The sequence below is a fragment of the Gadus morhua genome, chromosome 5, assembly GCF_902167405.1.
Source record: "Gadus morhua chromosome 5, gadMor3.0, whole genome shotgun sequence".
Classification (NCBI taxonomy): Eukaryota; Metazoa; Chordata; class Actinopteri; order Gadiformes; family Gadidae; genus Gadus; species Gadus morhua.
Window position 1 is genome coordinate 22,929,156 of NC_044052.1, and position 23,172 is coordinate 22,952,327.

The 23,172-nt window shown below is 44.4% G+C and overlaps 1 protein-coding gene and 3 long non-coding RNA genes across 4 annotated transcripts in view; all 4 read right to left on the minus strand.

Annotated features, from left to right (window-relative positions):
• Window positions 1-23,172, minus strand: part of LOC115544457 (uncharacterized) — a 993,561-nt gene that overhangs the window by 337,254 nt on the left and 633,135 nt on the right. The window lies entirely within an intron of this gene.
• Window positions 1-23,172, minus strand: part of LOC115544510 (uncharacterized) — an 84,456-nt gene that overhangs the window by 11,235 nt on the left and 50,049 nt on the right. The window lies entirely within an intron of this gene.
• Window positions 13,963-14,475, minus strand: LOC115544496 (uncharacterized). The gene is made up of 3 exons (XR_003976871.1): window positions 14,436-14,475; window positions 14,154-14,220; window positions 13,963-14,001 (listed from the first exon to the last, which is right to left on the minus strand). It is a non-coding gene; the product is annotated as an uncharacterized LOC115544496 (long non-coding RNA).
• Window positions 17,012-22,243, minus strand: LOC115544495 (uncharacterized). Its single transcript, XR_003976870.1, has 4 exons — window positions 21,951-22,243; window positions 21,678-21,704; window positions 21,068-21,138; window positions 17,012-17,357 (listed from the first exon to the last, which is right to left on the minus strand). It is a non-coding gene; the product is annotated as an uncharacterized LOC115544495 (long non-coding RNA).

Sequence of the window (23,172 nt, forward strand, 5' to 3'; positions counted from 1 at the left end):
GCCAGTCAGAGCCTCTCTACCCAACACCTGGAGCAGGGAGTCAAATCTGTCTGGGTGATCCGGATACGACTGGACCGCTCCAACCCGCGTCACCTTCCTGTTGTCCTCAGACAGAGAGAGTTCTCTGTGGGCCGTGTTGGGGTCCAGTGTGAGGTCACAGGCATCTGAGGGAGAACCAGACATGATGAGCTGCTGAACCGCTCTTCATCCTCATCATCATCACTAGTGCTGTTCTCCTGCGCTCTATGTACATATACATAGATATGAACACATACATACATATACATATGTACACATTCATAGATACACACACCTCAACAACAACGTTATGAAAACAACAACAATATTATGAACAGATCAACAACAAACATCTCTCCTTGGATCCAGGCTGCTCTTCTTCTTTTTATTCTCTTTCAGACTCTTTTTGTGATCGCTCTCTCTTCTTCTTCAGCCCCCCCCCCCCCTCATCCCTCTCCCCCTCAGCCCCCCCTCCCTCTCTCCCCCCCTCAGCCCCCTCACCCCCGCTTCCCCTCCCCCTCACTGCGCCCCTCAGCCCGGTCACACCCCTCCCCCCTCAGCCCCTTCACCCCCCCACCCCCCCTCCCCCTCCCCCTCAACCCCCCCCACAGCACCCTCTCCCCCTCACCGGCCCCTCAGCCCGGTCACCCCCCCTCCCCCCCCACAGCCCCCCCTCCCTCCTCCCCCTCTCCCTCAGCCCCTTCACCCCCCCTCCCCCCCCACAGCCCCCCCTCCCCCTCACCGGCCCCTCAGCCCGGTCACCCCCCCTCCCCCCCACAGCCTCCCCACAGCCCCCCCTCCCCCTCACCGGCCCCTCAGCCCGGTCACCCCCCCCACCTCAGCCCCCCTCAGCCCGGTCACCCCCCTCCCCCCCCCCCCTCAGCCCCCCCCCCCCCACCCCCCCCCCCCCCTAGTCCTCCCCCTCAGCCCGGTCACCCCCCTCCCCCTCCCCCCCCCCCTCAGCCCTGTCACCCCCCCCCCCCCCTAGTCCTCCCCCTCAGCCCGGTTGCCCCCCCCTCAATGTAACAATGTAATACCTGCTGGGTTTTATACAAGTGGGTTTAACTGTGATGGTCGACAGTATTAATATACGGAAGATACATGAGGTCAGCCATCATCTTCATTTCCAGTAGGATGTGACCTCACTTCCTGCTGTGTGGATGGACTTCCCGTCTCAATAGTGAGTGTGTGATGTGATGAATCAAACAGACACTTACACTTCTTTAGAGCTGGTTTCAGCCTCCACACTCCACCGTGCTCCACCCTGGGGGGGAAACAAAGTGAGAGCAGCATGTTGAAACATTCACCTTCATCATCTGCCGTCTCATCACGTTCTACACAACATGAGTGACAGCTGCCTCTTCAAACCACTTCATCTAGCAGCATGAATCCTAGTAGGAGACTTTGTCCCTGATTGGTGAGCTGTCCTCTCCATACCTGAGAGTGTCCAGTCTCCAGCGTGGATCCTCCAGTCCAGCAGAGAGCAGCGCAGCTCCAGAGTCTCCTGGGTGATTGTAGCTCAGGTCCAGCTTTCTCAGATGGGAGGGGTTGGAGCTCAGAGCTGAGGCCAGTGAAGCACAGCCTTCCTGTGTGACCAGGCAACCAGACAAGCTACACACACACACACACACACACACACACACACACACACACACACACACACACACACACACACACACACACACACACACACACACACACACACACACACACACACACACACACACACACGTAAAATCCTGTGTTTTTCCAGTCTGCCAACCACTTAGTGAACGTCCTACTCCAAACACAGGTGGCGTTGCCTTGATGACGTAGAAGGTCCTTTTATGAAGCACTTCCTGGGCCATTGAAGGGACCATATTTGTGGATAAAGAATTAGCAATTAAGATAATGAGTACTGGATATTAGGGGGTTACAAAAAAATGTAAACGTTTACACGACCCCTACTTTTTCGTGTACACGGTTAACCGTTTCTTTATTAATTAATGGACCGCAGTCGCGCTATAGGGGGATTATTTGTTTATCGATGCGCGAGCAGAATGATCGCAAAAAATAACTTTTGTTTGACCGGTTGCCGTGGTTATCTCCACGTGGTTCGTTTGCAGTTGCGGGGTTAATTAGGATGTTTTCAGCTTACTGTTACATTAAACTGTAATAAGAAAACGCGGTTATATGCTAGTATAGACCCTATAGTATCGGTGGTATAAAGGCTGGGACGGATTTCAAATTATAAATATGTACACTTTATGTTGAAAGTATAGACTGTCGCTATTCCCATTGAAACGAACGGTGCGGTGATTATTCTTCAAAACGAGAGGTGGTCAATTGGGAAAAATGAATTAAACTGTAATCAGACAACGCGGTTATATGCTATAGACCAGTGGTTCTCAACCTTTTTGGAGCAAACCTGACCTTACCCTGATCCTCTGGCCCCCCCCCCCCCCCCCACTATCATTTATTTTTAATAAACTAACAACCCCACTCACACTCGTGTTATATTGCTTAAAGCTATTAATGCATCGTTTTTTATTGATTTTGCGGTGGTCACTAGTAGCAATGAATGCCCTCTGAGTCGGTTTTGGTGAAAAAAATATTAAAATAGTCATGACATGCAAATGTCTCACTTCTGATTGGCTAACGGCACTGTCCATCACTGTAATAAACCCAATTAAACTTCCAGAGCGACGAGAGAGAGAGACTAGAGAGACAGAGACACAGACGACAGACAGAGACAGAGACAGAGACAGAGAGAGAGAGAGAGAGAGAGAGAGAGAGAGAGAGGCCTCGTCTCCCGCATCCTTGACCGGGACCACGGCACTCCCGCGACTCCCGCCGTGCCCCGTGAACGAATGAATGAATGGCCCGGGTACCAAGGATACCGTGGCCAGGGCAACTTGGGCCCCACGAAAACAGATTGCGCACAGGGGGGGGGGGGTTGTGTTATGTTACGCAGGGGTTACCAATTTGTTGATATTTTCATCTAGTGTTGAACAGTGCACAATGAACAGTGAAGGTAACAAACTCTTAAAAAAGAACGTGAATTTGAACAAGTGAAAAATTAACTAATAATATATAATTATATATTGAACTAAACTTGAAGTAACATCTATCAAGTGTAAACATGCACAATATGTCAGTTTGGCGCGTTTGTGAGGCCACAGAATAGGCTACAATTCATTTTAATCAGTGGGAGCCCTGTGCTTGTTTCCCTGCAACAAGAAGGTTCCATCTGGAGGTGATGGAAGACAGTGTTTGTAATGTCTAATCGATTGCAGAATTTTGTTTTAGTTGCAGTCATTGCGGAAAACCCGGCCTCTCATCGGTACGTGGTGGGAAATGGAAGCAACGTTATCAGCGCTTTTACGGATATCTCGGGATAATCCGCTTTGGTTTTGATCCAAAAACCCGCCAGAGAGGTTTGCTCAAACACACTTTTACAATCACCATCATTTGCTATTTCGATCAATTGATCTTCCTCCTGCACGACAAGTGGTTCGGGACATTGACAAATGGGTTGCGGATCCACTCATTTGTTCGCCGTGGAACTTTGGAGGATGGGAAGTAAGGTTTGAATTCATTTGAAAGCGAACAAGGTAATCGCGCACCAGCTGCGAGAGAATGGGCCCTGCCTCAGTCTCTCCCAAAATCCCCACTAATGTTTGGAACATATCGAATACTCCCCTGTCCACTCGTTATCCCCACTAATCAAGCTTGGCTTTAAATGCAGCAATTTTATCTGCGAGTTTAAAGACAGTCGTTATTCTTATGATTTACTAACCAGTTACACATGTACACGTGTACCCGTGCACACCCCCACTGGATATATTAAGCTTTAAAACACGTTTTTTTTATATCTTTCCAGAGACCCTCTAAAATGTTTCTGTTGAGGCTTTCAGGGGGTCTGAGGTGTCCAACTAGGGGTAACACCCTCCAAAGACCCCCTGCACTAAACTATCACCGTCCCGTATACGGGGGACAGTGTGGGGGCAATATAATTATATTCTGAGCTCATTTTTATTTTTATAATTGATAGGTTGCAGGCATATGGATGTATTACAATATCCACCTAATCAAAAGGTGTTAAATCTCCAATGATACAAAATCACGGATGTGGTCATCACAGGTACTGAGTTATAAGCTGAGTTATATGACCGTCCTCTGATGTGGAACTTGTGGTGTAACTGTTTGACCATTGAGTAAAACTGACCTGAGAGTTTCCAGTGTACAGTGTGGACTCCCCAGTCCAGCAGAGAGCAGCTTCACTCCTGAATCCTGCAGATCGTTGGAACTCACGTCGAGCTCTCTCAGATTACAGGAGTTGGAGCTGAGAACTGAGGCCAGAGCTTCACAGCATCTCTCTGACAGATGACAGCCATTCAGCCTGCATACACATAACACAATATGTTAGGGACTGTGATTAGAATGACCCACATCTTTTACTTTAAACTTAATGGAGGATTTTTCACTTTTTTTCAGGAGCACTCGTGCCCCCAAGTTAAAAAATGTAGGAGCACAATAGGTTTTTGTTTAGAACATTTATCAGCCTGCAGAAATTGCACACAGCAACAGCACCAATTTACTAAAGCAAAATTAAGACTAATAAATAGGGAGATGACATTTAGGCTACACAAAACAGCACCAATTTAGGCTTCCACCGTACCAGGGTTATTGGGCTGGGACTGGGTTCGATTTATATAGAAATCGGGACAGCGAGAATGCCTAGTGGACTCGATGTGTTTCACCACAGCATCGCGTATCAGATTAGGGTTCCCCGTTATAAACAGAGAGGAGCCTGCCATTGCCGATGGGGCTTCCTTACAAAATGTACAGACTTGGCATCATAAACTAGCCACCCGAAATCCATCAACCAGTCGGGGGTTGAATTTGTAGACTTTATCGACTACAGTAACAGCATTAACTTTCTCCACGCAGTCTATTCATAATATTGTAATGACCACGGAAAAGGCAGTGAATGAAGTATGATTAGACAGCGATTTAGATCCCTTATAAACCGTTGGGACACACAAGACTGGTGGTAACCATAGCAACGTAGGTAAACAAACCCTCTAAACCCTCCCGTAGCGCCTCTCCGCGCTACGGCCATCCGGAGGCGCACAGAGCTTTTGGCAGTGATATTATATATACAATACAATTATAATATATTATATACTATTCTATATCCTCTTAAGACCCATTCGCCCACCGGTTAGTGTTTGTTGACCACATGTTTCCACTACGCAGCGACATAACCCGCTTCAACTTTCATCATTACAGACATTCTATACATCGTTAGAAAGGGTAGAATCTCCACAATTTATTCATCCGGTTGTTTTTTTTTATAAATCATGAGCACAAAACCTTTAATATTGATATTAACCAGCATGGTAAACCGGAAATGCCAGAAAACAGAGTGACTCCCTACCTTTGAAGCAATCTGAGAACCGTAATATGTGTCCATTCCTCAATTATTTATATTCCAATTGTCCGTGAGAATCCACTGATCAAAAGCATCCAAATGGTTTTTCATAAAATTATTCCAGCTTGTGAATATCGTCGTGTAAAGTCCATTTGTTTACCATCTCCAAACTTTGTTCGTCAACTAACTTACAGACGTTCGCAGCCGTATCGATATTTTCTCTAGCTCCAGCATGCAGTTGTTGGATATGCTTGTTTTCATCACTTTGCTGGCTACAAAATAAAAGTGTCCCCGTCTTTTTCTGTTCAGTTTTCACTCCGGTACAGCCCGTGAAGTAGATGGAGCGCTCCCAGTTCGAAGGGCCAATGGGCTTTGTTTACTTTGTTACGCGGCTTTAGTATAGGGACAGCGTATTGGCTATTGATATGTCAATCACTTGGGCTTCTAGCCAATGAGTTTACCTTTCCAACGCTGCTAGGCGTGTCCAGCTGTGATACGTATGAGCCGAGATATAAAGCTGCGTCAACACGGCAGACAACTCACTTTGCGCATATTTTGCGCATATATTGTTCATATTTAGTTCTTGTCATATTTTCATGATATGGCCAATATCTCAATATGAATGTGTGAAAGAATTTTAGTTTTGAATCACGGAGAAAGGTTTTATAGTCACCAAAATGCTTCAGTAATGTTTCCAGTGTCACAGAAGTAGAGTAAATGCATTTGGCACAATTTGGCCATTTGGAGACATTTTGGAGAGGTTTGTGCCGCCAGTGACAACACACCATAAAAACTCCATTAACTCCCCAAGGTTTAGGCCTAGAACTCCAAAATTTCTTCCAGGTGTAGTTGGCATGATGTAGAAGGTATTTGGCATATTGCCATATGCCTTACATATAAAGCACATCCTAGTTATTGTAGTTCAATTATGACCTATTATTTTCGAAGACAAAAAAAATTGCTTTAGAGCCATGTCTGAACTGATGTCATTTAGGTTGTGTGTATGATACATGCCAAATACATATCTACAGAAACTATAGCTTGTCAGCTTTCAAATGAAGTATCATACATCCATCTAGGACTTAGGGTTACTGTGTTATAAGCTTTTCCATTTGGGTATGTGTATAGGCGAAAAAAACCAAAATACTGCCGGGTCTTAATTCGGGGAGTCGCAAACGGCAACAATCACTTTCTCCTCCATGCTGCGGTTCACCCCGGACTGCACTGCAGGGAACGGTTGGCAGGTTGAAAACTGATTGGCTGTTACGTTACACACGTCACTCAGTGGCCACGCTGTTGGGATTCAGGGGTATAATTGATAGATTGCAGGCATATGGATGTATTGCAATATCCACCTAATCAAAAGGTGTTAAATCTCCAATGATACAAAATCACGGATGTGGTCATCACAGGTACTGAGTTATAAGCTGAGTTATATAACCGTCCTCTGATGTGGAACTTGTGGTGTAACTGTTTGACCATTGAGTAAAACTGACCTTAGAGTTTCCAGTGTACAGTGTGGACTCCCCAGTCCAGCAGAGAGCAGCTTCACTCCTGAATCCTGCAGATCGTTGGAATTCACGTCCAGCTCTCTCAGACTACAGGAGTTGGAGCTGAGAACTGAGGCCAGAGCTTCACAGCATCTCTCTGACAGATGACAGCCATTCAGCCTGCACACACATAACACAATATGTTAGGGACTGTGATTAGAATGACCCACATCTTTTACTTTAAACTTAATGGAGGATTTTTCACTTTTTTTCAGGAGCACTCGTGCCCCCAAGTTAAAAAATGTAGGAGCACAGTAGGTTTTTGTTTAGAACATTTATCAGCCTGCAGAAATTGCACACACCAACAGCACCAATTTACTAAAGCAAAATTAAGACTAATAAATAGGGAGATGACATTTAGGCTACACAAAACAGCACCAATTTCGGCTTCCACCGTACCAGGGTTATTGGGCTGGGACTGGGTTCGATTTATATAGAAATCGGGACAGCGAGAATGCCTAGTGGACTCGATGTGTTTCACCACAGCATCGCGTTTCAGATTAGGGTTCCCCGTTACAAACAGAGAGGAGCCTGCCATTGCCGATGGGGCTTCCTTACAAAATGTACAGACTTGGCATCATAAACTAGCCACCCGAAATCCTTCAACCAGTCGGGGGTTGAATTTGTAGACTTTATCGACTACAGTAACAGCATTAACTTTCTCCGTCTATTCATAATATTGTAATGACCACGGAAAAGGCAGTGAATGAAGTATGATTAGACAGCGATTTAGATACCTAATAAACCGTTGGAACACACAAGACTGGTAACCATAGCAACGTAGGTAAACAAACCCACTAAACCCTCCCGTAGCGCCTCCACGCGCTACGGCCATCCGGAGGCGCACAGAGCTTTTGGCAGTGATATTATATATACAATACAATTATAATATTTTATATACTATTCTATATAGAGCTCGGGGAGTCGCAAACGGCAACAATCACTTTCTCCTCCGGTTCACCCCGGACTGCACTGCAGGGAACGGTTGGCAGGTTGAAAACTGATTGGCTGTTACGTTACACACGTCACTCAGTGGCCACGCTGTTGGGATTCAGGGGTATAATTGATAGGTTGCAGGCATATGGATGTATTACAATATCCACCTAATCAAAAGGTGTTAAATCTCCAATGATACAAAATCACGGATGTGGTCATCACAGGTACTGAGTTATAAGCTGAGTTATATAACCGTCCTCTGATGTGGAACTTGTGGTGTAACTGTTTGACCATTGAGTAAAACTGACCTGAGAGTTTCCAGTGTACAGTGTGGACTCCCCAGTCCAGCAGAGAGCAGCTTCACTCCTGAATCCTGCAGATCGTTGGAACTCACGTCCAGCTCTCTCAGACTACAGGAGTTGGAGCTGAGAACTGAGGCCAGAGCTTCACAGCATCTCTCTGACAGATGACAGCCATTCAGCCTGCACACACATAACACAATATGTTAGGGACTGTGATTGGAATGACCCACATCTTTTACTTCAAACTTAATGGAGGATTTTTCACTTTTTTTCAGGAGCACTCGTGCCCCCAAGTTAAAAAATGTAGGAGCACAATAGGTTTTTGTTTAGAACATTTATCAGCCTGCAGAAATTGCACACACCAACAGCACCAATTTACTAAAGCAAAATTAAGGCTAATAAATAGGGAGATGACATTTAGGCTACACAAAACAGCACCAATTTCGGCTTCCACCGTACCAGGGTTATTGGGCTGGGACTGGGTTCGATTTATATAGAAATCGGGACAGCGAGAATGCCTAGTGGACTCGATGTGTTTCACCACAGCATCGCGTATCAGATTAGGGTTCCCCGTTATAACCAGAGAGGAGCCTGCCTTTGCCGATGGGGCTTCCTTACAAAATGTACAGACTTGGCATCATAAACTAGCCACCCGAAATCCTTCAACCAGTCGGGGAATGAATTTGTAGACTTTATCGACTACAGTAACAGCATTAACTTTCTCCACGCAGTCTATTCATAATATTGTAATGACCAGGGATAAGGCAGTGAATGAAGTATGATTAGACAGCGATTTAGATACCTAATAAACCGTTGGGACACACAAGACTGGTAACCATAGCAACGTAGGTAAACAAACCCGCTAAACCCTCCCGTAGCGCTCCCCGCGCTACGGCCATCCGGAGGCGCACAGAGCTTTTGGCCGTGATATTATCTATACAATACAATTATAATAGATTATATACTATTCTATATAGAGCTCGGGGAGTCGCAAACGGCAACAATCACTTTCTCCTCCATGCTGCGGTTCACCCCGGACTGCACTGCAGGGAACGGTTGGTAGGTTGAAAACTGATTGGCTGTTACGTTAGACACGTCAATCAGTGGCCACGCTGTTGAACGCTGATTGGCTGTCATCACGCGAATGTCGCGGCAAAGTTTCAACTCGAGCAAAAGTGGCGTGCTGCAAATCCACCTGAAATCCACGTGAACGCGCTCGCCAGTGCCGGGCAAAAGTGTCGCGATGCAAATGGAATCGCTGCTTTGTATGGAGTCGTTTCGCCCCTTCGCGTTTGGTGGGAACGCACACTCGCAAATGCGAGTGAAATGGGCGCACTGTAGAGCCCTGGATGAAGTAGTTCCACCAAGCTAAATTGTTCCCCTTTCAGTAAATTCAGCTCTCTGAAAGTGAGGAGAAATGTAAAGTGTATGTCGTGGTTGGCTTGTTCTTCAGCCCAGTCCAGGAAATCTGCTCAATGTCCCCTGATGTAGAACTTGTGGTGTAACTGTTTACTTTAAACTTAATGGAGGCTGTGTGTAGCAACCAATAATGTTATAGTGGCCAATTAAGTAATAAATGCCAATAACATAAAAATGTAAATGTAATAAAGCCAATAACTTAATAACTTGCCAACAATGTAATAAAGTTGTTGAGCCAATACCGTTATAACTTTTTGCCAATAATGTTATAACTTATTACGTTATTGGCTGCTTACTATTATTATAACAGAACCCTAAGAGTAACGTATAAATCCAAATTCCCTCTTTGCTCCTTTAAGGCATCCTCTGGAGGGGGTATGAGGGTGGAGGGCTAACTGTTAGGTCAGATATTTAAGCGTTTGATGCAAGATGCAATAATAAGGTTAAGTGTGACAAATTCTCTCCAGAAATTGAAAATAAAATAAAGAGATACCTAATTTATTGCATTATTGGCTCAGTTATTACATTTTCTAAATATTTTTTATACAAGGCCAATAACGTAATAACCAGCCAATAACGTAATAAATTATAACATTGTTGGCAAAAAGTTATAAAAGCTTTAATAACATATGTTTTATTAAATGAACTACATTAGATCCTTAAATGTTAATTTAATAATCTGCGTAACTTTTACTTTTGACGTAAGTTATTGTCTTCCATCTTTATTAGAAAAGTGGGTTAGTGGGTTTATTGTAATACATGTTATTAGTGAACCTACAGATATGTTTTGTTAGTTATAACTTATATATTCTACTATCAGGTATATTGTGTTGTGTATTGTCATACATTATTATAAGTAAACCTACAGTGATCTTTTGGAGGCTTTGATCACTGGCAGCAGCATCAGAAGACCCTCCTCTGAAGCTTGGTATTTCTTCAGGTCAAACACGTCCAGCTCCTCTTCTGATGTCAGTAAGATGAAGACCAGAGCTGACCACTGAGCAGGAGAGACATCTGTTTCGAAGAGACTTCCTGATGTCAGGGACTGTTGGATCTCCTCCACTAGAGAACGGTCGTTCAGCTCATTCAGACAGTGAAACAGATTGATGCTTCTCTCTGGAGGGAGATTACCATCTAACTTTTGCTTGATGTAAGACACTGTTCCCTTGTTGGTCTGTGAGCTACTTATTGTCTGTCCCAGCAGACCTCGTAGGAGAATCTGATTGGTCTCCAGAGAGAGGCCCAGGAGGAAGCGGAGGAACAAGTCCAGGTGTCCGTTCTCACTCTGTAAGGCCTTGTCCACAGCACTCTGGTAGAGGAGTTCATCTTCACTGGAGGTTGGTGGTTCTTCTGAGAGCAGATTGACACCATGGTGGATGAAGGAATAAAAGACATAAAGAGCAGCCAGAAACTCCTGGAGGCTCAGATGGACAAAGCAGAACACCTTGCCCTGGTACAGCCCACACTCCTCTTTAAAGATCTGGGTGAACACTCCTGAGTACACTGAGGCTGCTCTGATATCAATGTCACACTCTACCAGGTCTGCCTCGTAGAAGATCAGGTTGCCTTTCTCCAGCTGGTTAAAAGCCAGTTTTCCCAGAGAAACAATGATCTCCCTGCTCTCTGAGCTCCAGTCTGGATCCGTTTCAGCCCTCCCATGGTACTTCCTGTCCCCCTGTATGGACTGAACCCTCAGGAAGTGGCTGTACATCTGAGTCAGAGTCTTGGGCGTCTCTTCTCCTATCTGGGATGTCTTGAAGATGTCCTCCAGGACTGTAACAGTGATCCAACAGAATACTGGGATGTGACACATGATGTGGAGGCTTCGTGATTTCTTGACGTGGGTGATGATTGTGCTGGCCAGCGTCTCATCTTTGAATCTCTTCCTGAAGTAGTCCTCCTTCTGTTGGTCGGTGAACCCTCTCACCTCTGTCACCATGTCAACACAATGAGCAGGGATCTTATTGGCTGCCGCAGGGCGTGTGGTTATCCAGACGCAAGCAGAGGGTAGCAGGTGGCCCCTGATGAGGTTTGTCAGCAGCATGTCCACCGAGGTGGACTTTGTGACATCATTCCATATCTTGTTGTTCTGGAAGTCCAGAGGAAGTCGACACTCATCCAGTCCATCCAAGATGAAGACAACTTGGAACCGGTCGTATCTGCAGATTCCTGCTTCTTTGGTCTCAATAAAGAAGTGATGAAGAAGTGCCACCAAGCTAAATTGTTCCCCTTTCAGTAAATTCAGCTCTCTGAAAGTGAGGAGAAATGTAAAGTGTATGTCGTGGTTGGCTTGTTCTTCAGCCCAGTCCAGGATGAACTTGTGTGTTAAGATGGTTTTACCAATACCGGCCACTCCAGTTGTCATTATTGTCCTGATTGGTTGATCGTGTCCAGGTAAGGGTTTAAAGAGGGCTGCACATTTGATTGGTGTTCCTTCCTTGGCTGGTTTCCTGGAAGCGGTTTCAATCAGTCTGACCTCATGTTCCTTGTTGACCTCTCCACTGCCTCTCTCTGTGATGAAGATCTCTGTGTAGAAGTCATTCAGAGGTGTTGAATGACCTGCTTTAGCGATTCCCTCAAACACACACCAGAACTTCTTCTTCAAATGAGACTTGATTTTATGTTGGCACTCGACAGCAGCAGCTCCTAAATGAGAAAAAAACATTAGACATCAGTTAGTGGACGGTGGCATCAGTTGGAACATGTCAATATTTCCTGTTGAATTATCAATTTCATGATATTTAGTGGCTTCATTACTTGTGGTCAGAAAAGCTGGTTGTGACAGACTGCATGTTACAGAGTCAAAATGTTCAGGACTTTTCGTTTTTCCACAGCAATATGATTGGTCTAATGATAATACTAATGATAATGAATTTGTGTAAAATGAAATGCTGATATAACAAGATAGTGTTGCATCGCTTCCACTGAGTTATTCTGCTGTTGATCTGCAGCTTATGTTTAATAATATTATTAATAATTATAATAATATTAATAATTACATTGAATAACATTTTATTTCAAGGTACCTTTCATGACACCCAAGGTCGCCTTACAATTCATAAAACAATCTAGGGTCAAAAACAGCAAGAGCTGCATCGCCAACAGCATGATCAAAACAAGACATAAGACCCATGTAGGAGGGGGTAAGAACAGCAGTGAGGAGACCCAGGTAGGAGGGGGTAAGAACAGCAGTGAGGAGACCCAGGTAGGAGGGGGTAAGAACAGTGAGGAGACCCAGGTAGGAGGGGGTAAGAACAGTGAGGAGACCCAGGTAGGAGGGGGTAAGAACAGCAGTGAGGAGACCCAGGTAGGAGGGGTTAACAACAGTGAGGAGACCCAGGTAGGAGGGGGTAAGAACATTGAGGAGACCCAGGTAGGAGGGGGTAAGAACAGTGAGGAGACCCAGGTAGGAGGGGGTAAGAACAGTGAGGAGACCCAGGTAGGAGGGGGTAAGAACAGTGAGGAGACCCAGGTTGGAGGGGGTAAGAACAGCAGTGAGGAGACCCAGGTAGGAGGGGGTAAGAACAGCAGTGAGGAGACCCAGGTAGGGGGGGGTAAGAACAGTGAGGAGACCCAGGTAGGAGGGGGTAAGAACAGTGAGGAGACCCAGGTAGGAGGGGGTAAGAACAGTGAGGAGACCCAGGTAGGAGGGGGTAAGAACAGTGAGGAGACCCAGGTAGGAGGGGGAAAGAACAGCAGTGAGGTGACCCAGGTAGGAGGGGTCAGAACAGTAGCCCAACGGGGATACGAGGGGAACCCCCAGTAGGGGGTCATTACAGCGAGAAGGCCAGTGGGAACACATGTGTTTTGAGGAGGGATTTAATGTTATCAGGGTGTCTCTTTCAGTTCAGCTCAGAGCCCTAGCACCCACGGTGCTGAGAGCCCTAGCACTTCTTTAACCTGAGACCCCCACCATTACCCTACATATCCGGATCAAACCATTTAACCTGATACCCCACAACAACCCCTACATACTGGATCAAACCATTTAACACCAAAGAGGAAAGATTGTCTCCACATTGAAGTTTGAAGTCTCACATTATGTCATTTAGTCCGAAGAGAACAAATAATATTCTCCTACTGCTCATCAAAATGTGCATTTCTTCTGTTTTCAAAATAAGAGCCTCTTACCGCCCCGCAGTTTGTCGGCCAGTTCCTCCTGGTTCATTTCCATCAGGCAGAGGATTGTGATGTCCACCACTCCCTCTATGGCGCGCCTCCTCTGCTCCTCCTTCTTATCATCCACCTCCTCCTCCTCCACTCTCTGACCCTCTGAGCATTGTGGGTAATCTGAGAAGAGATCCCTCCAGAGCTTCTTCAGCTCCTTGTCTAGAAAAGTGTGTGCGTTCTCCTCAGCCCTCTGGAACGGAACAAACATCAAGGAGAACTTTACTCTGAACTCACTGAGGACATCAGAAGCATCTTTCCTGGATTCACGTCCCGCTGGACAAGAGATGCTTTCTAATGTTCATGGAGAGCTGAAGTCAAACGTCTCGGTGGACATTTACACACCTTGATCAGCTCTGTTTGATGTTGCTGTAGAGACTGAGCACTTGGAACCTTTGACGTCATCTGGTGTCTTTGGGGAACACACACACACACACACACACACACACACACACACACACACACACACACACACACACACACACACACACACACACACACACACACACACACACACACACACACACACACACACAATTCTATTTTGCCAGACTTGTAGATGTCAGTATCAGTAGAGACTGATAACAACCAAGTGGTCTGTTTTCATCGTCTGTTTGAACCCCCTACCTCTCCTCTCTGGAGGGGCGTCCATCTTTAAAGTCCCATGGTAGATCCATTGAGTGGTCACTCTTCATGGAGACACAGCTGGGTCCAGGGGAGTCTGCTCTCTGCTGCTGCTCTGGGCTACAACACACACACACACACACACACACACACACACACACACACACACACACACACACACACACACACACACACACACACACACACACACACACACACACACACGTTTTACTCAGACTAATGATGGAGTCATGATGCATCACTGCTGAGCTCTGAGATGGACAGCAGTCACAGACAGAGAGATCCTCTTCTTACCTCTTAGCTTTGCTCCGGCGGCCATGTTCCCCAGACAGAGTGGTCTTAGAGGTAGGACCCCCCTCCTCTATCTCCTCATGCATATTAGACTGGAGACCTGGACACAAACACAACTCATCCATCACTTCAATTGCCTTTTGAACTTTAGCTGTTTATTGAGAGAGAAGATCTTTGTGACTGCGTCACACTAAAGCATTATGGACGTCATAGACCATCGATATGAACCCCACAACATAACCGCACTGCCCTCACTACAGTACAGATGTGTACAGCAGATGACAGATGAATTATTAAACACCTTGCGACTGTAACTGTGCTTAAACTACAACACAAAAAAGATATACAATAGACTTAAAAAATGCATTGCGGTACCATTAAAGTAAAGAACGTTTGAATAATTTCTCCAATGGACCAAAGTCTGAATTCTGTCACTTTACTGAACCACAGATTCCCTATATATCAACTGGTGAAGCTCAACACATCGATAGTCAATACGCACAAACATTAACTTATTTAAATATCAGCACATTGAAAGGACTTCTGTCACGTCCTTATTTTAATTCGGAGTAGCATCAAGACAAACGAACCACTTGAATATTGAACGCAGTTTTCGATTTACCACACGGGTCAGAAAAGCAGTGAAACATGAACCAAGGTTGCATTCTCTACAGTAAACTGTCTTTAATTGATAAGCGATACACGGAGACATACACCGAGATGAGGTCAATATTAACGATAGTAAGCTGGTTGTTCATTATCATATACATAAACGAAAGACAATAAAAACGGTAGTATACTGTCGGCCTACCTTACCTTATCGTATCTATTCCGTGATTAAAATGCGTCCATACGGTATAAAGTAATAGAAGTATAAATGTAAGGGAAGAAAATGTGAGGTTAAAGTGTTTATAAAACACTTTAACCTTTAACCTTATAAAAGTTAATCAGGTGAAAGGTTTAAAAAGCGGAGAAAGAAAGGCTCCAAGCTGCGACAAACTTATGAGGAAGTGAGCTGAACCGGTTTGACTCTCAGCCGCACCTATCAGCGCAGGTAACGTGTTTTCGGGGAAACGAAGACGCACGCACGCACACACACACACACACACACACACACACACACACACACACACACACACACACACACACACACACACACACACACACACACACACACACACACACACACACACACACACACACACACACAATCACTTTTCAGTCAATGATTTATTTTCTTGTTGTTTCCCTTCGTGTCTGTACTTGGTTCTCTCATATTTCTTATTATTCCGATGTTTGGTCATCAACACTAGGTCTACCTTAGCGTGGCACATGGAGTCATTCCCGTTATCTGGCCTGGCAGACCACTTTAATGAAGGGACATATTTGGAAGCATTGTTTTTTTGCAACAGACTAACGATGTCAGTGATGATATGATACACTGATCGTTTAAAACAGCCCTTATGGAACGTGACCACATCTTTACTTTCTGTCTCCAGAGAGAGAGACCCGAGTCCAAGCAGTCAAGTCTCAAGTAGGTCAAGTCCAGAACAGTCTCCCAGCAGGGAGTCAGAGTCCAGTCTCACAGCAGGGAGTCAGAGTCCAGTCTCACCGCAGGGAGTCTGAGTCCAGTCTCACAGCAGGGAGTCAGAGTCCAGTCTCACAGCAGGGAGTCAGAGTCCAGTCTCACAGCAGGGAGTCTGAGTCCATTCTCACAGCAGGGAGTCAGAGTCCAGTCTCACAGCAGGGAGTCAGAGTCGAGTCTGAGTCCAGTCTCACAGCAGGGAGTCAGAGTCCAGTCTCACAGCAGGGAGTCTGAGTCCAGTCTCACAGCAGGGAGTCAGAGTCCAGTCTCACAGCAGGGAGTCAGAGTCCAGTCTCACAGCAGGGAGTCAGAGTCCAGTCTCACAGGTCATGTCAAGCCTCAAGTCTCCAGCTCTGCTTTCACACATATTATTAAAGATTCATAATGACTTTTTTTTAAATAAATGTAGCAATAAGAATGTTATTTTATCCATAGAATGTGAACTATTTTAATCCTGTTTCAGACTTGACAGTCCCTGTGTCTCTATAATAATCTGCTCAGGGTTGTTGGCCGAATTCTGCTCTGTTGACAAGTGATTGATGAGGACGCATCGACTCTGTGGGCAGCTATGGGATTAACACATTATTACCCAGCATACATTTGGAGGCGATACGCCTGCGTCTTTATGTTTTAACGTTAACTGTTAGTGGGAAAATAAAACAACTATTAATTCAACGCAAAGTTCACCGTACAAAAATTCTTTATTTATTTAATTGTTTGGTTGCAATCTCATTCTCCATCTAAAACAGCTGCTTAATACATCTGTAATGTATTTGTAAGTGTACATTGGTTACTTTATAAACCAACGGTAGATTACATAGAGAATTATCCACCCGCAACAGCAAAAACTGCATAATAACATCAGTCAATTTCAGTAAAAGTACATTAGTTACTCTATAAACCAACTGTAGATTACAAAGCATTATCTCAAACAGCAACATTTATACATAATACTGTACACCAGTTGTAGGCCCATCCTGCCCCGTCTTCCTCTGCTCTCATCTCCTCCACTAGAGGTCAGTCACGGCCTGTGAATGCAGAGTGACAGTAGGAGGGGTTATCTCCTCTGAGCCATACAGTGGGAGGGGCTATCTCCTCTGAGCCATACAGTGGGAGGGGTTATCTCCTCTGAGCCATACAGTGGGAGGGGTTATCTCCTCTGAGCCATGAAGTGGGAGGGGTTATCTCCTCTGAGCCATACAGTGGGAGGGGTTATCTCCTCTGAGCCATAAAGTGGGAGGGGTTATCTCCTCTGAGTCATAGCTGCTCATGTTACAATGGGGCGTCTTTATGAGATCTTATTTTGTGGTATTGTTGTCACTCATGAATGCTTCAAATTCGCATATCATTACGGCTCTGGCCAAGGCGACTCTCGACCAATAGTCTATGAATGGAGTTTGTTTATTTTTTCTAAGTCATTAGTACTGATATCAAATAAATCCCGTGGTCATCTGAAAGAGAAAGTGACTCTTTCCTCCGCGTGGGTTCAGACGAGGCGACGCGGGCTGGATGTCGGTTTACAAGACTGAACATTTATCAATTACTGCTGAAGTCTAATGTTACAGGATGTATACACACTGTAGGTCATTGTAAAATAAATCTTGTATCTTTAAAATATGACTGTTAATCTATTACTGTGATGAAGTACTGTTAACAAATGAATGTTAATCTATTACTGTGATGAAGTACTGTTAACAAATGAATGTTAATATATCACTGAGATGGATTATTGTTAAAGTATTACTATTACTGTGATGAAGTAGGTTGCTGATAATATCTAACTTTTAACATATGACTCGTAGATTATAAAGCATTATCTCAAACGGTAACATTTATACATAATACTGTACACCAGTTGTAGGCCCATCCTGCCCCGTCTTCCTCTGCTCTCATCTCCTCCACTAGAGGGCAGTCACGGCCTGTGACTGACCTTTCTCTACAATGTTTCTGATCTCTCTGTGACTGATCCTTCCTTGTCTGACCACTTTTGTGTTTTCTTTAACATATCTTTTATTCCCGACATACAGACAAAATCAAACACTGTCAAAAAACGGTATATCAATGAAGATTCTAATGTACTTTTTAAAAAGGCCATCTCCTTGCTACCACCTCTAAACCCATGTTCTGCTGATGATCTTGTAGAAAACTTTAATTTGAAAATTTTGAAAGTCATAGATGTCATTGCACCTTATAAGGTTAAAACGATTTCTGGAAAGCAAAAGGCACCCTGGAGAAAAGCTGCTTCTGTAACAGCACAGAAAAAGGAATGCAGGAAGGTTGAACGCATCTGGCGTAAAACAAAACTTCATATTCACCACGATATCTCTAAAGAGAGCCTCCGTGCCTACAATTTAAACTTAAAAAATGCTAGAGAAACATTTTTCTCCAATATCATTAAAACCAACACTAATAATGCAAAAACCCTATTTGCAACTGTTGACAGACTGACCAACCCCCCAACAGAAATTCCACCTGATCTCCATTCCACGCAGATATGCAATGAGTTTGCAGCTTTTTATATTGATAAAATTGAAGGTATCAGACGCGCCATCAATATCTCCACGTCAAACAAAAATGTTGGACTACCACCCTGTTCAGGCAAAAATTACGTGGCAAGGATGGCATGCTTTAATGTTATAGACTCTCAAAATCTTGTGGAAACTGTGACACAACTAAAGTCATCCACCTGTTGCCTTGATACTATACCTACCAACCTCTTTAAGAATGTTTTCGACTGCCTAGCAGTAGACATATTGCAGATAGTTAACAACTCTCTCCAGTCAGGCAAGTTCCCAAAAGCTTTGAAAACTGCAGTTATTAAACCCCTTTTAAAAAAGCGGAGCCTAGATGCCTCTATTATTAACAACTACAGACCAATATCAAATCTACCCTTCATAAGTAAAATCATTGAGAAAGTTGTCCTCCAGCAACTAAATCACTTCCTGGCATCAACTGGTTGCTATGACACCTTCCAATCAGGATTTCGACCCCTGCACAGCACTGAGACCGCCCTTAATAAAGTTGTAAACGACATCCGTCTTAACACAGACTCTGGCAAAACCTCAATACTAATGCTACTTGACCTCAGTGCTGCATTCGACACTGTAGACCATACATTACTTCTGGAAAGGTTAGAAAACTGGGTGGGGCTTTCAGGCACTGTCTTAAATTGGTTCAGGTCCTACCTACAAAATAGGAACTACTTTGTTTCCATTGGCGACTTTGTATCAGAATCAACCAACGTGACATGTGGAGTCCCACAAGGTTCGATCTTAGGACCCTCTTTATTCAACATCTACATGCTCCCACTAGGGCAAATCATGCAAAATAACAATATTGACCATCATTGCTATGCTGATGACACGCAAATCTATGTATCGCTACCACCAAATGACTATCGGCCCATAGATCTGCTGTGCCAGTGCATTGAGCAAGTGAAGGAATGGATGTGCCGAAATTTCCTTCGACTAAATGAGGACAAAACAGAGATAATTGTATTTGGTTCTAAAACGGAAAGGCTTAAAGTAACCCAACACCTTCACTCTCTGTCCCTGAAAACCTCAATCAAAGCCAGAAATCTAGGGGTTATCATGGATTCAGATTTACATTTTGACAGTCACATCAAATCAGTTACAAAATCGGCATATTATCACCTTAAAAATGTAGCAAGACTTAGAGGGCTCATGTCCACCGAAGACTTACAAAAACTTGTACATGCCTTTATCACTAGTAAGCTTGATTACTGCAATGGTCTCCTCACAGGTCTTCCAAAACAAACTCTGAGGAAGATTCAGCTTGTTCAGAATGCTGCTGCTAGAGTTCTAACAAAGACCAAAAAATTTGATCATATTACACCAATTTTGAAATCGTTACATTGGCTTCCTGTAGGTCAGAGAATTGATTTTAAAATCATAATAATAATAAATAATAATACATTTAATTTAGAGGCGCCTTTCAAGACACCCAAGGTCACCTTACAGAGCATATAGTCGTCATTCAAAACTATGTAAAACAGACTAGGAATAAAAGGAAAACAGAGGTTAAACATGAAGAATAATAATAATTAATAACACTCAAAGACGCCTAAAGTGAAGGGGGGACCTCACTAACCACCACCAATATGTAGCACCCACTTGGGTGATGCACTGCAGCCAATCGGTGCCAGAACGCTCACTACACACCAGCTTGAGGTGGAGGTTAGCAACATATCATGTTGCTAACCTATAAATCCCCACATGGTTTAGGCCCAAAATATTTAACTGATATGCTTCCACTACATCAGCCTTCTAGACCACTAAGATCCTCTGAGACTAATCTGTTAATTATCCCCAGAGTAAACACAAAACATGGGAAAGCAGGATTTAGTTACTATGCAACAAATAGCTGGAATAAACTCCCAGAGGATTTAAGACTTGCCCCAACTCTGAGCACCTTTAAAACAAGACTGAAGACTTTTATGTTTGCTATAGCTTTCTGCTAAAATCTTAAATACATTGCACTTTCTAAAAAGCTTTTTTAACTTTGCCTTTATTTTCTATTTTAATACTAAAATGCCTTTTTCTATTTTAACCATTTCTTTGCATATGTTTTTCTTTTACTTATCTATTATTTTATTTTATTGTATGACAATGTTTACATGTGAAGCACTTTGAGTCTGCCTTGTGTATGAAAAGTGCTATATAAATAAAGTTGCCTTGCCTTGCCTTGAATAAGTATTGTAAAGTGGTAAAGTACTGACTGTGGTCAGAGGTTGGGCCTCAGGAGCCGGATTCTGCCCCTCAGTGTTCCCAGAGCAGCTGTCAGAAGAACCTGGGATGTAGCAGAATGGGAGGAGGTGAGGTCATGAGCTAGATGTATCTAGATCTATAGAGCTGTATAGTCCAGTGAGATAGATGGATCTAGATCTACAGAGCTGTATAGTCCAGTGAGCTAGATGGATCTAGATCTATAGAGCTGTATAGTCCAGTGAGCTAGATGTATCTAGATCTATAGAGCTGTATGGTCCGGTGAGCTAGATGTATCTAGATCTATAGAGCTGTATAGTCCAGTGAGCTGGACGGTTCTAGATATATAGAGCTGTATAGTCCAGTGAGCTAGATGGATCTAGAACTATAGAGCTGTATAGTCCAGTGAGCTAGATGGATCTAGATCTATAGAGCTGCATAGTCCACTGAGCTAGATGTATCTAGATCTATAGAGCTGTATAGTCCAGTGAGATAGATGTATCTAGATGTTTCCAGATCTACAGAGCTGTATAGTCCAATGAGCTTGACAAGTCACCAAGGTCTCTGTATTGGTAGTAGCATTAATCATAAGAGCAGAACTGCAATAAAACATATTTTACTCACCAACTGGTTTGTGACGCTTGTCTGAATCTAAGGATCAAGAGAAATGATTAGTGTCATCAGTGGTGAATATCCTCATGTTATTATACTTTCATATTCTTAATGCCACAACATCTCTGTGGACATTGGAGAAGGTTCATCATTCAGAGGTGGAGAGGTTTCTACCACCAGACCTCCAGTGTATGAAGACAACCAATCAGATTCTAGGAAGGGGACAGGAAGTAAGAGCAGGTGGAGATCAGGTGTTTGTCCTCCTGGAGAGTTTGATCCACTCACCGTTCCTCTTCTGGTACACAAAGACTCCAACAACAGCAGCAGCAACAACAACAGCAGCAACAGCGACACCAACGAGGATGAAAACAAGGAGGTGACTCTTGCCTTGAAGGTAAATCAAGAAAATAAAATCAGGTGTGTAATAATAGATGTTATTACAGACCCTCCCCTGTCCAACCGTCCATCATTGAACCCCATGTCTACGGTCACGTGATGCTACACAACGTCAGTGTAACTATTCCTCTAAAATGTGTTCGGGAGCTCAGGGTCACTCAGGGACTGATCTGAGCCTAGCCCTATTCATGTAACTAATTTACCCACAATCCACCACCTCCATCCCCTCCACCACCAGTCTTCCCCCAGTTGGTCCTGATGAGGGCGGGGTCCAGGGGGGTGGGGATGTCCTCGATGCCTTTCAGCTGGACCACACACTCGTACCTCCCCCAGTCCTCCTGTGGGACGACCGTGAGGTCCAGGTCCACGCTGACCTGGAAGGTCCCGTCGTGGTTGGGGAGGACCTCCCCGGGGTCCACCTGCTCATGGAGCTCCTGGCCGTCTCTCCTCCAGAACACCACCACCCTGTCAGGGTAGAAGCCTGTAGCATGGCACACCACTGGGGAGGAGGGGGTCCTCTGGAGCAGAGACACCCGCGGACACTCTGGAGGGGGGGGGGGGGGGGGGGAGAGGGGGGGAGGGGGGGGGAGGGGGGAGGGAGAGAGACAGAGACAGAGAGAAAGAGACAGAGACAGAGAGTCCGGTCGTCTGTCTGTGGTTTCTTTCTACAACCGACACAGAGCCCCCCCCCCCCCCCCTCCCCCCCCCCAACCAAAACCCAGGGAGGAGGTCCCAGAATAATATCAGAAAAACATTTGTTGCTCTATTTTTAATTTGTGATTGATATATTATTCTTAAGGCACTGATGGAATCATTAATCACTAATAAAACAAGAAATCATCGGCTGAACACACGAGAACATTCAGTTGGATCCACTGAGTTGTTTATTGCAATTATGCTTCACTAACAAATGAGACAGAAAAATAGTCCCTTACATGAATACAATAAACACAAGGACTAAAACAATAGAAGCAGCAGACTTTACAAATCATCAACAGGTGAGCACGTATCTTTAATAACTGAACATGTTCTGCAGCCACTTGGTTCCAAACAGAACCCAAAAAAATCAAGATTCAGCCTAAAGTAATTTACAACATGCAACATTATCCCA